The sequence below is a fragment of the Garra rufa genome, chromosome 1, assembly GCF_049309525.1.
Source record: "Garra rufa chromosome 1, GarRuf1.0, whole genome shotgun sequence".
NCBI lineage: Eukaryota > Metazoa > Chordata > Actinopteri > Cypriniformes > Cyprinidae > Garra > Garra rufa.
In genome coordinates, this window is record NC_133361.1 from 102,671,166 (window position 1) to 102,686,242 (window position 15,077).

The window sequence follows — 15,077 nt, forward strand, 5'->3', positions numbered from 1 at the left end:
ACCTCTGGGTTATGGGCCCAGCACGCTTCCGCTGCGCCACTCTGCTTGTCTTGATGTAGAGCCTGTGCACTGGTCTTTTCAACATAATTTGAATCTTGCACACATTTCTAACTTGTCTTGCAGCACCTGGGCACATATAAAAGTGACACAAGCATAGCAGAGGATGGTTTCGATCCATCGACCTCTGGGTTACGGGCACAGCACGCTTCCGCTGCGCCACTCTGCTTGACTTGATGTAGAGCTTGTGCACTAGTCTTTTCAACATAACATGATTCTTGCACATATTTCTAACTTGTCTTGCAGCACTTGGGCACATATAAAAGTGAAACAAGCTCAGCAGAGGATGGTTTCGATCCATCGACTTCTGGGTTATGGGCCCAGCACGCCTTCGCTGCGCCACTCTGCTGAAAGTCACCCCAGATGGGACTCGAACCCACAATCCCTGGCTTAGGAGGCCAGTGCCTTATCCATTAGGCCACTGGGGCTGTCGTGCAGCTGTTTACTTTTTCTTTTAGTTCTTCATCTCATTCAGCTTCTGGATGAACAACTTTTGTGAGAGGACCAAGTGACTTTAGGTTTTCACAAACAGGCTCTGAACATTTCTCTTTTTTCGGAGCTCTGTCATATATACAAGCTCAGAAGTCTTAGCAGAGGATGGTTTCGATCCATCGACCTCTGGGTTATGGGCCCAGCACGCTTCCGCTGCGCCACTCTGCTTGACTTGATGTGAAGCTCGTGCACTGGTCTTTTCAACATAACATGATTCTTGCACAAATTTCTAACTTGTCTTGAAGCACTTGGCCACAATTAAAAGTGAAACAAGCTTAGCAGAGGATGGTTTCGATCCATCGACCTATGGGTTATGGGCCCAGCAAGCTTCCGCTGCGCCACTCTGCTTGTCTTGATGTAGAGTCTCTGCACTGGTCTTTTCAACATAACGAATCTTGCACACATTTCTAAATTGTCTTGCAGCACCTGGGAACATATAAAAGTGACACAAGCTTAGCAGAGGATGGTTTCGATCCATCGACCTCTGGGTTATGGGCCCAGCACGCTTCCGCTGCACCATTCTGCTTGTCTTGATGTAAAGTCTGTGCACTGGTCTTTTCAACATAACGAATCTTGCACACATTTCTAACTTGTCTTGAAGCACTTGGGCACAATTAAAAGTGAAACAAGCTTAGCAGAGGATGGTTTCGATCCATCGACCTCTGGGTTATGGGCCCAGCACGCTTCCGCTGCGCCACTCTGCTTGACTTGACGTGGAGCTCGTGCACTGGTCTTTTCAACATAACATGATTCTTGCACAAATTTCTAACTTGTCTTGAAGCACTTGGGCACAAATAAAAGTGAAACAAGCTTAGCAGAGGATGGTTTCGATCCATCGACCTCTGGGTTATGGGCCCAGCACCCTTCCGCTGCACCACTCTGCTTGTCTTGATGTGGAGTCTGTGTACTGGTCTTTTCAACATAACGAATCTTGCACACATTTCTAACTTGTCTTGCAGCACCTGGGCACATATAAAAGTGACACAAGCTTAGCAGAGGATGGTTTCGATCCATTGACCTCTAGGTTATGGGCCCAGCACGCTTCCGCTGCGCCACTTTGCTTGACTTGATGTAGAGCTCGTGCACTGGTCTTTTCAACACAACATGATTCTTGCACAAATTTCCAATTTGTCTTGAAGCACTTGGGCACGAATAAAAGTGAAACAAGCTTAGCAGAGGATGGTTTCGATACATCGACCTCTGGGTTATGGGCTCAGCACGCTTCCGCTGCGCCACTCTGCTTGACTTGATGTAGAGCTCGTGCACTGGTCTTTTCAACATAACATGATTCTTGCACAAATTTCTAACTTGTCTTGAAGCACTTGGGCACAAATAAAAGTGAAACAAGCTCAGCAGAGGATGGTTTCGATCCATCGACCTCTGGGTTATGGGCCCAGCATGCTTCCGCTGCGCCACGCTGCTCACCTTGATGTAGAGCTCGTGCACTGGTCTTTTCAACATCACTTGATTCTGGCACACGTTTCTAACTTGTCTTGCAGCACCTGAGCACATATAAAAGTGAAACAAGATTAGCAGAGGATGGTTTCGATCCATCGACTTCTGGGTTATGGGCCCATCACGCCTTCGCTGCACCACTCTGCTGAAAGTCACCGCAGATGGGACTCGAACCCACAATCCTTGGCTTAGGAGGCCAGTGCCTTACCAATTAGGCCACTGGGGCTGTCATGTAGTTGTTTACTTTTTCTTTTAGTTCTCCATCTCATTCTCATTTCTTTTGGTCTTTTCAACATAACGAATCTTGCACACATTTCTAAATTGTCTTGCAGCACCTGGGCACATATAAAAGTGACACAAGCTTAGCAGAGGATGGTTTCGATCCATCGACCTCTGGGTTAGGGGCCCAGCACGCCTCCGCTGCGCCACTTTGCTTGACTTGATGTAGAGCTCGTGCACTGGTCTTTTCAACACAACATGATTCTTGCACAAATTTCCAACTTGTCTTGAAGCACTTGGGCACAAATAAAAGTGAAACAAGCTTAGCAGAGGATGGTTTCGATCCATCAACCTCTAGGTTATGGGCCCAGCACGCTTCCGCTTCGCCAGTCTGCTTGTCTTGATGTAGAGCCTGTGCACTGGTCTTTTCAACATAACTTGAATCTTGCACGCATTTCTAACTTGTCTTGCAGCACCTGGGCACATATAAAAGTGACACAAGCTTAGCAGAGGATGTTTTCGATCCATCGACCTCTGGGTTATGGGCCCAGCATGCTTCTGCTGCGCCACTCTGCTTGTCTTGATGTAGAGCCTGTGCACTGGTCTTTTCAACATAACTTGAATCTTGCACACATTTCTAACTTGTCTTGCAGCACCTGGGCACATATAAAAGTGACACAAGCTTAGCAGAGGATGTTTTCGATCCATCGACCTCTGGGTTATGGGCCCAGCACACTTCCGCTGCGCCACTCTGCTTGTCTTGATGTAGAGCCTGTGCACTGGTCTTTTCAACATCACTTGATTCTGGCACACGTTTCTAAATTGTCTTGCAGCACCTGAGCACATATAAAAGTGAAACAAGATTAACAGAGGATGGTTTCGATCCATCGACTTCTGGGTTATGGGCCCAGCACGCCTTCGCTGCGCCACTCTGCTGAAAGTCACCCCAGATGGGACTCGAACCCACAATCCCTGGCTTAGGAGGCCAGTGCCTTATCCATTAGGCCACTGGGGCTGTCATGAAGTTGTTTACTTTTTCTTTTAGTTCTTCATCTCATTCAGCTTCTGGATGAACAACTATTGTGAGAGGACCAAGTGACTTTAGGTTTTCATGAGCAGGCTCTGAACATTTCTCTTTTTTGGGGGCTCTGTCATATATACAAGCTCAGAAGTCTTAGCAGATGATGGTTTCGATCCATCGACCTCTGGGTTATGGGCCCAGCACGCTTCCGCTGCGCCACTCTGCTTGACTTGATGTGGAGCTCGTGCACTGGTCTTTTCAACATAACATGATTCTTGCACAAATTTCTAACTTGTCTTGAAGCACTTGGACCTGTCATATGTTAACACTACCACTTGTTTTGTTTTCTCATTTGCCATGTATTATATGCTCTCTTTGCTTAGGTGAGCAATATAGTTGGCAGAACCTGCTGGATTACGATAAGAAGAGAGTGATGTTTGCTGCCAGACACCAGAGCAGGCTGGACACAGGTTCACTCCAGGGGTGGAGAGCGTGAAGAGGCATACATTCACCACCGCTGCCCCACTTGCCCAGTGGCCAGATTGTTGTCGCTTGATAGAGAAAAGAAAGAAAGGGGATAAAGTTTTATTTATGTGTATTGTTTTCTGCTTTCTGTTCTTTTGCACTTGCAATGAATGCACTAGTGTCATGGACATTAAGACAGTTTTATTTAAAAGTATAGTTTTGTTTTCTGTTCTTTAGCACTTGCAAAACATGCACAGAAGTCATTAATATTTTAAAGTTTTATTCATTTGTATTGTTCTGTGCTTTCTGTTCTTTTCACTTGCAGTTAATGCACAAGAGCCATGGACATTGGACAGTTTTATTTATATGTATAGTTCTGTTTTCTGTTCTGGAACTCTGTCATGGACAATAGAAAGTATTATTAAGAGATATTATTCTGTTTTTGCACATGCAACATAACTATAAGAATAAAAATGTAAAAAAAAAATAAAAAAAGAATAATGAATAATTGGCTATGACTGATTGAAAAATAAAAGTTTGGTCATGATTAAATAACTCTTTTTGTATGTCTTTGTTATAGTATCATTTAACGGTTATAGGCCCTTTTAAAAATGTTGATAAATTTGGGGATTATTTAATAAATAAATTTACTATTTTTGTACTATAAGTTTTAGAACATAACTACAGCAGAAATATATTTAAAGTCCAAAAACTTTGAATAAGATATCAATAATCAGTAATATAAATCTAATAAAATATTATTTTTGTCATTTCAGAAATAATTTCATTCATTTGGACATAATTTATGTGATAATTACTGATAAATAAAACATTCAGTAAACACTTCAATGTATGGCAACACTAATATGAACTGGAAAGCTTGTGATCATCCTTACTCCCATATAAATGTACAGGAAAACAGAGAAAACATTTTTTTTTTCAGATAATTTATTGTAAATATACACTCCAAAAACAGTTCAAAGAGATAAAATTCCCTTTCATTTCTTTTCTCCTCATTTTTTCTCTCTTTTTTCTTTCTTTTTCTCTTTTCCCCCTTCTTCCCCCTCCTTCCTTTTCCTCCCCCCCTTAACAGACTATTGTTCCCCAGCTTTGGCGCAATCGGTTAGCGCGTATGGCTGTTAACCGAAAGGTTGGTGGTTCGAACCCACCCAGGGACGTGTGAAATGCCGGAGTTTTGCACGCGCGTCAGGTGTCCACTAACGCCTATGCCATTCTTAGGGTTGTGAGGCACAGCTTTCTCAGGGTGTTTATCTTGTGCACCTTCAATAAGCTGGCTTGTTTTAAAAGAATTCAGCGGCGGGTGTTTGGTGAACATTTTCACCAGCTCGAGTAGTTTGCTGTGGCATGTGGATGCCTTCTTTACTGATGATCTGTCTCTGGGGCTCATCTAGTTGACATAGTATCCGCTGACATTCGGCTGAAGGTGCTGATCCACCATCTGCTCTTGGTACGGACTGGAACCGGGGGACTGTAGTGACCATCAGATCGGAATACAGAATGGATCTGGTGGCTACGGTGACCTCAGAATAAGAAGAAACAGACTAATATTAATGTAGATGCAAAAGTTCCATGTTGCCACAAAGTCAATACCCAATACCCCACCGGGATGACTTGAAATACAGTCAGCATCGGCAATTTTTGCCAGTCTCTCTGGAGGCTTGTTGAGAAAGATAGTCTTGCTTCGTTTTGTTTCCTTTTACTGGCGTGGCTGGTTGTTGGTCCTCGTCAAAGAGGTGTCCACCGATCATAGCGTGCCGGAGCCAGAAGACTTGTTGTTTTGTCAATATGTTCTCAAGACTTTGCGGCAGGTATCAATAAACTACAGCACAATCACAGCTCGCCGCTACCATCGTAAACAGGTTGGGCCTGTCTGTTCCGGTGGGCTCTCAGTGGTGCTAATGCATCAAATGAAGAGGATGGGATTCGAACCCACACAAACCAAGGCGTGCCGAGCACAACGGACTAGCCTTGCATCGCCTTAACCACTCGACCACCTTTCGTTTTGCGCGGTCCTTTTGTTTAACACTCCCGATTCAGACCACCAGCTCATTAGTAGAGCGCTCAGTGAACTGAACTGATAGGGAAGACACACAAAAATTGCAGAGTGGGGTCCCCAGGACCGAGGATCACTGCTAAATGTACCGAACGACGAGGATGGGATTCGAACCCCCGCGTGCAGAGCACAATGGATTAGCAGTTCATCGCCTTAACCACTCGGCCACCTCGTCATATTACGTGGTGTCTTTTATTTAGCACTCCCGATTCAGATCATCAGCTCATTAGTGGAGAACTCAAAGAACTGAACTGAGTGTGTTAGATAAGGAGGACACACAAAAAGTTCAGCATGGGATCCCCAGGACCTAGATTAAGGTCCAGTGCTAAAGGAACCGAACGACAAGGATGGGATTAGCAGTCCATCGCCTTAACCACTCGGCCTCCCCGCCCCCTTGCTGACTGAGAGAGGCCATGCTGCGGACCTTTTCAGCTGCTGCTGCTGTGCTTTCAGCAGGCTGTTTTGAGCACAGAGGGAATAGTGAATGAGCCGTCTTTTACACACCTCTAATCTGTTCCGTAGAAACACGGTGCAGCAACCCGTGCCAGGAGACTGTTTGTGCGGCAGTTTAAAGCTTGCTACCACCTTGTCGGTTCACATCCACGTAGGTGCCTGAAAAGGTCACGACCGTCGCCGGCATTCTTTCGCAGAGGCAATATTGTAGCCTGTGAGGTTTATCCGAGGCGCGATCATTGCTGGTTGAAAACTTTACCCAATACCCCGCCAGGATGACTTGAAATACAGTCAGCTTTGGCAATTTTTGCTAGCCTCTCTGGAGGCTTAGAGTATTGTTGAGAAAAAATAGCCTTGTTTCGTTTAGGTTTTGTTTCTCGTCGAAAAGGTGTCTGCTGATGATTGAGCGCCAGAGCCAGAAGGCTTGTTGTTTTGTAAATATGTCCTCAAGACGGGTATCATTAAACTGCAGCGCAATTACAGCTCACCGTTACCCATCGTAAACAGGTTGGGCCTGTCTGGTCCGGTGGGCTCTCAGTGGCGCTAAAGCTTCCAGTGCATGTCGAGCACAATGTATTAGCCTTCCACCGCCTTAACCGCTGGACCACCTCGTCATCTTGCGTGGTTTCTTTGTTTAACACTCCTGAATCATGTGCATGTGGATGCCTTCTTCGTCTTTTGTTTCAGCCGCAGAGGGCCTGTTTTCCACTTAGGCCCTGCGTCAAACTCCCTATGAGACACAATCGAACGTTAGTAGTAACCTCCGATTACGGCCGAATGTGGATTCTGCTCGGACGACGGGGCACCGGTACATCCTTTGTAGCTTTGGCTTGTTAGCCAAACGCTACAGCAGTTTGCCATTTCCCATGAAATCATCCTTGATTTCCTTAAGAAAGGTGCCCCAAATTGGTGGAAAATCACATCTCAACCATACGCTGTCCAAAGCATTGACCCGCCTTCACGCGGCAAAACAGAACGTGTTGTTGGCCCGCACTGCTGGGTCAAACTGCGCTTCCCAAAAACAGATTGGGTCAAAACCGACACAAGAAAACTCTAAGCCTGCTCTAAGCCCTACCCACGGGGAGGGCTCGACAGTCTCGCACAACGCGAGAGCCTCCGTTTCGCCTGTGTAATTTGGGGCCGATGAAAACTGGGTCCGACCCCGGTGAAGAAGCCCACGACCAGCCCGGCTAGCTCAGTCGGTAGAGCATGAGACTCTTAATCTCAGGGTCGTGGGTTCGAGCCCCACGTTGGGCGGCTCTGTTGACTCTCTTTCTTCCCAAAAGGGTGGCGAAACATCTTTCAAAACAGATATCGCTGTTAGTGCGAGCGATTTTAATCCCTATCACTAACCCTAACCCTTGCTTTTACACCGGTGATCCGGCGGCAGCAAGCAACAGCGGCTGTCTCTGTGGCGCTACCTGGAGCAGGATCGTCTGTTTCCGCGGCCGTCTCCTCGTCCAATCGCCGAGCTCGCTGTCCATTGTGAGAATGGACAAGAGCCAATCGCGTCGCTCGCCGTCCATCGTGAGAATGGACGAGGCGCCAATCGCATCGCACACGCTCCATTGTTGAGAGCCCATCGCGTTGCCGAATGAGAATGGACGCTGCCACCCACCGCGCTTAGCTTCATTCTAATTCATGTAAAAAATCAGACGAACGGAACATCTAATAACTTGTCAAAGTAAGTAATAAATGTTTGCTTCTTTCTTCATATCTGTTTACAATGTTCTCAATTGGTAACTCGTTACGTTTTCGTCCGTCGTTCATCCGTTTTCGTGTTCACAAACTTTTGACTCGCAACTTGTGAATGAAACAATGTTAGTTTGCCTCTAATCTTCCTTATTAAACTCCATTTACACGTTCTGAAGTTCGATTTAAATGGGGGGAAAAAAACGTGTTTCAGCTGTAAATGTAGTCATTCTCTATGACAATTTACCGTGTTTTTACTATAGTGAAAGCGTAGTAACCATGTTGTGTTTTTGGCTGATCGATTACAACTGTATGAAGACATGTCTTACTATAAATTAAAATCTGAATGAACAAAACAAACAAAACCCATTTTCCTTGTGTTTATCTTTATTTACCATGGTTTTACTATAGTGAGAGTGTATCATGTTTTGTTTTCATGCAGTGCCTATAATGTCGCATTTTAAACACAGTTTGCCTGTAATCTTACTCATTAAACTAAATTTACTCGTTCTGAAGTTGGATTTTTTTTTCAGCTGTAAATGGTCATTCCTTATGACAATTCACCATGTTTAACTGTAATGTATGGATGTCTGTTGTTGCTTTGGTAGTCGTCACATGCACTGCTGGAGTCCGTTCTTCGTACCTTGCTTACTACATCCAAGATCAAATGACACATCCAAGATCAAATCATCGCACTAACTATGAGCTCGCTATTCCGGTTCTCCGAACGCACCTGTTGTTGATGATTAGTATAGCTGGATGAAGTAATCTGAGATCACTGGGTGGCTTAAAAGGGGCTACGTATCGATAGTAGAAACATTGATCAACAACTCTTTGATTGGTCGGCGAACATGCCGAAGGAGCGAGCTCAGTATTTTTCTTTAGCAGAGCAAGAACTCTTGATTGAGGGATTTCAGGAGTTTCAGAGTTTAATTAAAACACAAGGGAACACTGCAAAGGCAAGGAGAGAGGGCTGGCAAAAAGTAGTGAACACATTAAATGCGTTAGTGCTGCCCATGTTACATGTTTTTTCCTTGATATGTTATTTTATTTATATTTTTATTTTTATATACACTACCGTTCAAAAGTTTGGGGTCAGTAAGACTTGTAATAGTCTTTAAAGAAGTCTCTTATACTCATCAAGGCTGCATTTATTTGATTAAAAATACAGAAAAAAAAACAGTAATATTGCAAAATATTTTTACAATATAAAATAATGTTTTTTATTTTAACATACTTTAAAATAGAATTTATTCTTGTGATGAAAAGCTGAATTTTTATCAGCTTTTACTCCAGTCTTAAGTGTCACATGATCCTTCCTATCAACAGTTGTGCTGCCAAATATCTTTTGGAACCTGTGATTTTTTTTCCCCAGGATTCTTTCATGAATAACAAGTTTTAAAAGTACAGTGTTTATTCAAAACTTATATTTTAATTATAACAATGTAAATTCTTTATTATTAACTTTTAATAAATTGCTAACTTAATACATCATTGGTGAATAAAAGTATTAATTTCTTAAACAAAACAAAAAAAAAACAATACAAATTTACTGACCCCAAACTTTTGAACGGTAGTGTATAAATATATGTGTGTGTGTGTGTGTGTGTGTGTGTGTGTGTGTGTGTACCTGGTATTCATCACGTTGTGGGGACCAAATGTCCCCACAAGGATAGGAATACCAGTATATTTTGACCTTGTGGGGACATTTCTCAGGTCCCCATGAGGAAACAGGCTTATAAATCATGCACAATGAGTTTTTTTGAGGAAGTAAAAGTGTGCACAATCTCCTGTGAGGGCTAGGTTTAGGTGTAGGGTAGGTGTAGGGCGATAGAAATTACGGTTTGTACAGTATGAAAACCATTACGCCTATGGAATGTCCCCATAAAACATGTAAACCCAACATGTGTGTGTGTGTGTGTGTGTGTGTGTGTGTGTGTGTGTGTGTGTGTGTGTGAGGCTGTGGTCATCATTCGTGTGTGAATCGTCGCAATTATTTTCTACAATTTCTTGCAAGATACTTTTCTTTTCCCACGCGAGTCAGTCCGCGTCAGTCGTGCTCTTTAACCAGTCAGATGTGACCTCGCCATTTCAACCAATCATAACCCGCCAGGAGCGCAGCCTAAATGCTGTTTACATTAAATAAATCTGCTCCCGAGCAGGTTTAAGTTTACGGACCTGTTACTATTACAGCAAGTCCGAGATGCGCATCGAAGAATGCGTTTTGTGTGAGACACAGATAAAAATAATAACAATACATAATCTACAAACTGGCTAACACTATAAACATACATAGTGGGTAACTGGAGACAGTGATACCAGAATTTTTTTTTTTGGGGGGGGGGGGGGGGGGGGGTAGATACACGTATTTGACGATAGAGACCCAACAGAGACAGAATGCACAGACTTTGATTTTAATATATGGGGTAACTGGGGAACACAGGTGCACAGAATGACTAACTGGACTAAAGGGAAGGAACGTAACCAAAAAAGGGCACACAGAAACAAAAACAGGTCCATATTCCTGGCATATCATCCCCCTTCTGGAAGACGCATCCTTGCACTGATGGAACAACAGAAGGAGGAGAATGGATATCCGGGAGGAAGATGATGAACAGAGTCCAAGGTGGAGATGACGGAAGAAGGAGCCTCGCTCTGTATGTCCTCGTGTCTCCTTCCCTTTCTCAGGGAACAAGGGTTGTAGTTGTAACCCGGAACGGTGATGTTAAAAATGCTAACAATGTCCTTTATTGTGTTTCAACCAAAAAACTGCACTTCCTGTGAGATCTCTTTTCAATTCATGATACACAAATGTGAAGTTCTTACATTGTAGACAGAGCAAAGCATTGTCCATAATCCATATTATTCCTTGCTCTTTTATGCATTACCGTGTCAACTAGCTATATTGTGTTGGACTGAGCTTAAAGTGTACTATGGACAAAACATAATGCTTTAAAATGTGAATTAGAATGTTCCATTATATACATTTAGTTTGAAACTCACTCTACACTAAGGGGATCTGTTGGGCTTCTCTCTATTATGAATTTTCATGTGCCTGTCAAGGCTTCCTTTTTGACTGAAACTCTTTCCACACTGTTTGCATGTGTGAGGCCTCTCTCCAGTGTGAACTAACATGTGCTTGTTAAGGTCTCCTTTATGAGTGAAACTGTTCCCACACTGTTGGCAGGTAAAAGGGTTCTCCATGGTGTGTATTTTCTGGTGGATTTTAAGGTTTCGACTTGGAGCAAAACTTTTTCCACACTTTGCATGCAGTGGCGGAGCCAGAGGGGTGTCCGGGGTGCCACCCCAAAATTTTATTTGCTGCTGGCAGTACCTGATACTGATTGACATCTCATTTGTCTAAAGAAGCTTTAGAATTTTGCCGGTAACGCTGCTTATGCTTAAGCCATTTTCAAATCAAGACGAGCCAAAGGCATGAGCGTGGTTTCAAGGTAAAACGAATAATAAAACATCATATTTGAAATACGTTTTATAGTTTATCATAAGGTTTGTTTGCTGAGTAACGTTTATTATCCGTTGTGTAAATTAACTAGGCGCAGACGACATCAGTTAACTTAATGAGATTAGAGAGATCAATTCACACTTTAGACAGTTAACGCTATACTTCATCTGTGCTAGTATTACATGTACATGTATGTACAGGGCTCGAAATTGCGACAGTTTTGTCGCATGCTCCCAAAATTTAATTATATTTTATGCAAGAGCGAGAAATTGTTGTGGTGCGACTTGGTTTCATTTCTTTACAAAACTTTTGCTAGCCTAACTACTGCACAGACTGCTGTGAGCTGATGCAGTGACAGGTCGCTGTTCACACCAACATTACATAACCATTTGAACTTAATCTTTACATTTTTACATTTAAAGTCTCAGTCTCAATATAGGCTACTGTAAAACGTGGCATACATTCACATCAGATGATAACTCAGCGGGAGACTTGCACTCACACAAGGGCGTAATTTTCACTGGGGACACGTTTCTCAAAATCCCGTTGGTGTCCTCCCACTTTTAAAAGGTTAAAGTTGTTAAAGTAATCTCTTATATTATAGAATGCACGCTCAGTGCTGCTGAGAGTTTTGCGCGATCAAAACGAAACCAAAAGTAAAACGCGCACCGCATTCAAAAGCAATTTTAATACCCCACGTTTAGAGAGCGACTCCCCAATGCATGAGAATTAGGCTGCATAAATTATAGAAGCTGTTATTAAATATTAGTATGTGGGCTATAATAAATTGTATAGTTGTCTATAGCTCTGTATAATGCTTAAAAGATTTTGTCTCTATTTGCACATTGAATATTGAAAGAGTAGCCTACTTTGATTATGGCTGCATTTATTGTCTACACGACTAAGAAAGAACTGTGTCGTTTATTTTTTGTTATTTATAATATATTTTATACATTATTTATGTAGGTTGTTTAAAAATGCAGTGGTTGCCTCTATTTAAATGGCTGTACCTATAATACAGAAAATAAATATCTTGTTCATGTACTCATATTATCATTCATTCTTGTCCCTTGCTTAAGGCATAAAATAAATATGTTAAAAAGGCTTTCAGAATCAGCCCATTTGCTTGTAAAACATCGGCAATAAGAATAGAACATGAAGAATCAATATCGGTGCATAACTAAAAAAGAAATTGGGTGCTCCTAAATTTTTTTGGTAAAAAGTAAAAAAGTTAATTTTGTGCCCTGTATGTAAGTTATTATATTTAATTGACAATGTTATTTGGACTTTGTAAAATTTCTCTTGCTACACCAGTGAGCAATGCAACTTGCGAGAGAAGCTTTTCTGCGTTAAAACTTATTAAAACCCACCTTAAGACGACAATGTCTGATGACAGGGTAAGTCACCTATAGGGATTCTCAATGTTGAGTCAAGGAGGGCACGCTCCCTCAACATGGATGAATTCGTGAAACGTTTTGCCAGTTCTCACCAGAACAGTAGAATTATGTTGTTTTAAACATACCTAGGATAAGTTTGTAACTGATAACTAAAATTGTGTTTTTGTTTTTCTTTTCAAATCCGGGTTTGATGTCTCCTATGTCTAATTGCAGTATTTTTTGTTTGGTTGCTTTTTCTTTATGCTAATGTTTTTGTAAATGAACTCAGCATTGTTTTTTGCAAAAAAAAAACTTTAGAATTCCTTAATTTATTATTTCAACTTTATGAGTACAGTGCGTGTGTGTGGATCCCCTGAAATAGCAGTGGCCACCCCCCGGCCACCCCATGTAAAAAATTCTAGCTCCGCCACTGTTTGCATGTGTAAGGCTTCTCTCCAGTGTGAACTCTTCCTTTTTGAGTGAAACTGTTTCCACACTGAACGCAAGCAAAACAACTCCTAGTTCCTGTAGTTTGAGCTCTTTTTTGTTTAGAAGTCTTTTCAGACTGAAAGGAACAAAAATAATTTTCTCCAGATGCGAAATCATGAAGATTCTCAAACTGATCTTTCTCTTCAGTTTCATTCAGATCTTCTCTCTCCTCTTTCAGTGCTGTTAGGTCAATGGCTTGCACATGGAGGAAATATTTAATTACGGAGCTCTAGTTGCTTTTAATATGCGGTTTGTTGAATCTGCCGTTTTGAATCTCCAACATTTTACTCTCACTATAGTGCATGATTGCATGTGCTCTAATTTTGCCTCACTACTCTGTTTAAGGTATGTTATTTCGGTTCGTTTTCATTAATTTGACTGGACATTGTGTAATTTGTAAATTTAATTTGATAAGCATGTGTACTTCAGTGTATGCTAAGCTATTTTTATACCAATTGATTTGTGGTACATTTTCATGCAATGACACAGGTTGTTCATACAAAAAAAAAGAAAAGAAGAATTTTATTGAAATTAAAGAAATTTATTGTACACAGTAATTTCACAACCAGAGTTTAATGAAGTTTGGAGTTACAGTACAGTTATATATGCATTCTTATGAGTTTTCATTTTATTTGAATGTTAACTTTTGGAAAAATTTTATGTTTTTACTATATCTATCTTTTATTTAGACCGTTATGTTGTGTAAGGTGATTTAGTAGCTATACATTTACACATGAAGGAAAATGATTCGCTTCGCCTCAGACGCATTGTGTATGCGAACGGGAAGCAGAGGGATGAGAGAGTAGGCTTTCCGATGTCTGTGTATACTAATTTTGCCTCACTACTCTGTTTAAGGAATAAATCCAGTGAATCTGTCATCTCATTCATGGTGTGATCGTGTTTCTGTGGTGTCTGTGGAGATTACCATTTGATGTCTGCTACATCTTGTCCTGTGCCGTTTTTGCTTTGTTTTTTTCCTCCTGTTTGAGCACTCTGTGGCCCACCGTCACCCCTGTTGAATCAGTGTGAACTCCTCTGATTTTCTGCTTACCTGTGTTGAGTGCTGCTTTATTTTCAATAAACATTTATTTGTGGCTAACACTTGGATGACTAATTGAAACAAACAATCATACAATAGACTTTAAAATCTTGCTAATTACTTATAAAGCCCTGAATGGTTTAGCTCCTAAGTACTTGAGCGAGCTCTTATCATATTATAGTCCCTCACGTCCGCTGCGTTCTCAAAACTCCGGCAATTTGATAGTACCTAGAATATCAAAATCAACTGCGGGCGGCAGGTCCTTTTCACATTTAGCGCCCAAACTCTGGAACAATTTACCTAACACTGTTCGGGAGGCAGACACAATCTGTCAGTTTAAATCTAGATTAAAGACACATCTCTTTAACCTGGCCTACACTTAATACATTTCACAATCCAAATCCGTTAAAGGATTGTTAGGCTGCATTATTTAGGTCAACCGGAACCAGGGACACTTCCTAAAACACCTGATGTACTCGTTGCATCAGAAGAAGAATGCCATCTACGCTAATACTAGTATCTTTCCTTCTTATTCCGAGGTCACCGTAGCCACCGATCATGTATCCAGATCAGACGTTCACTGCAGTCCCCCGGATCCAGTCTGTACCCATCAGCACCCAGAGATATCCTTTACAGCCCTGAATGTCAGCAGAGACCACATCAACTAGATGAGCCCCAGAGACAGATCATCAGTGAAGACCCCATCACCTAGACGGCCACCGACGCAAGACTGCGAAAACCAGATGAGTCCTCTCCAATCTGATTTTGTGGCAACTTGGAAC

General features: G+C 42.0%; 5 non-coding genes across 5 annotated transcripts; 2 read left to right on the forward strand and 3 right to left on the reverse strand.

Moving 5' to 3' along the window:
• Positions 1-412: 412 nt before the first annotated feature.
• On the reverse strand, positions 413-485 carry trnar-ccu (transfer RNA arginine (anticodon CCU)). Its single transcript has one exon. It is a non-coding gene; the product is annotated as a tRNA-Arg (tRNA).
• Positions 486-2,157: 1,672 nt separating this feature from the next.
• Positions 2,158-2,230, reverse strand: trnar-ccu (transfer RNA arginine (anticodon CCU)). Its single transcript has one exon. It is a non-coding gene; the product is annotated as a tRNA-Arg (tRNA).
• Positions 2,231-3,165: 935 nt separating this feature from the next.
• Positions 3,166-3,238, reverse strand: trnar-ccu (transfer RNA arginine (anticodon CCU)). Its single transcript has one exon. It is a non-coding gene; the product is annotated as a tRNA-Arg (tRNA).
• Positions 3,239-6,421: 3,183 nt separating this feature from the next.
• LOC141283442 (U4 spliceosomal RNA) lies at positions 6,422-6,562 on the forward strand. Its single transcript, XR_012338151.1, has one exon. It is a non-coding gene; the product is annotated as a U4 spliceosomal RNA (small nuclear RNA).
• An 858-nt stretch (positions 6,563-7,420) lies between these two features.
• Positions 7,421-7,493, forward strand: trnak-cuu (transfer RNA lysine (anticodon CUU)). Its single transcript has one exon. It is a non-coding gene; the product is annotated as a tRNA-Lys (tRNA).
• The last annotated feature ends 7,584 nt before the right edge of the window (positions 7,494-15,077 follow it).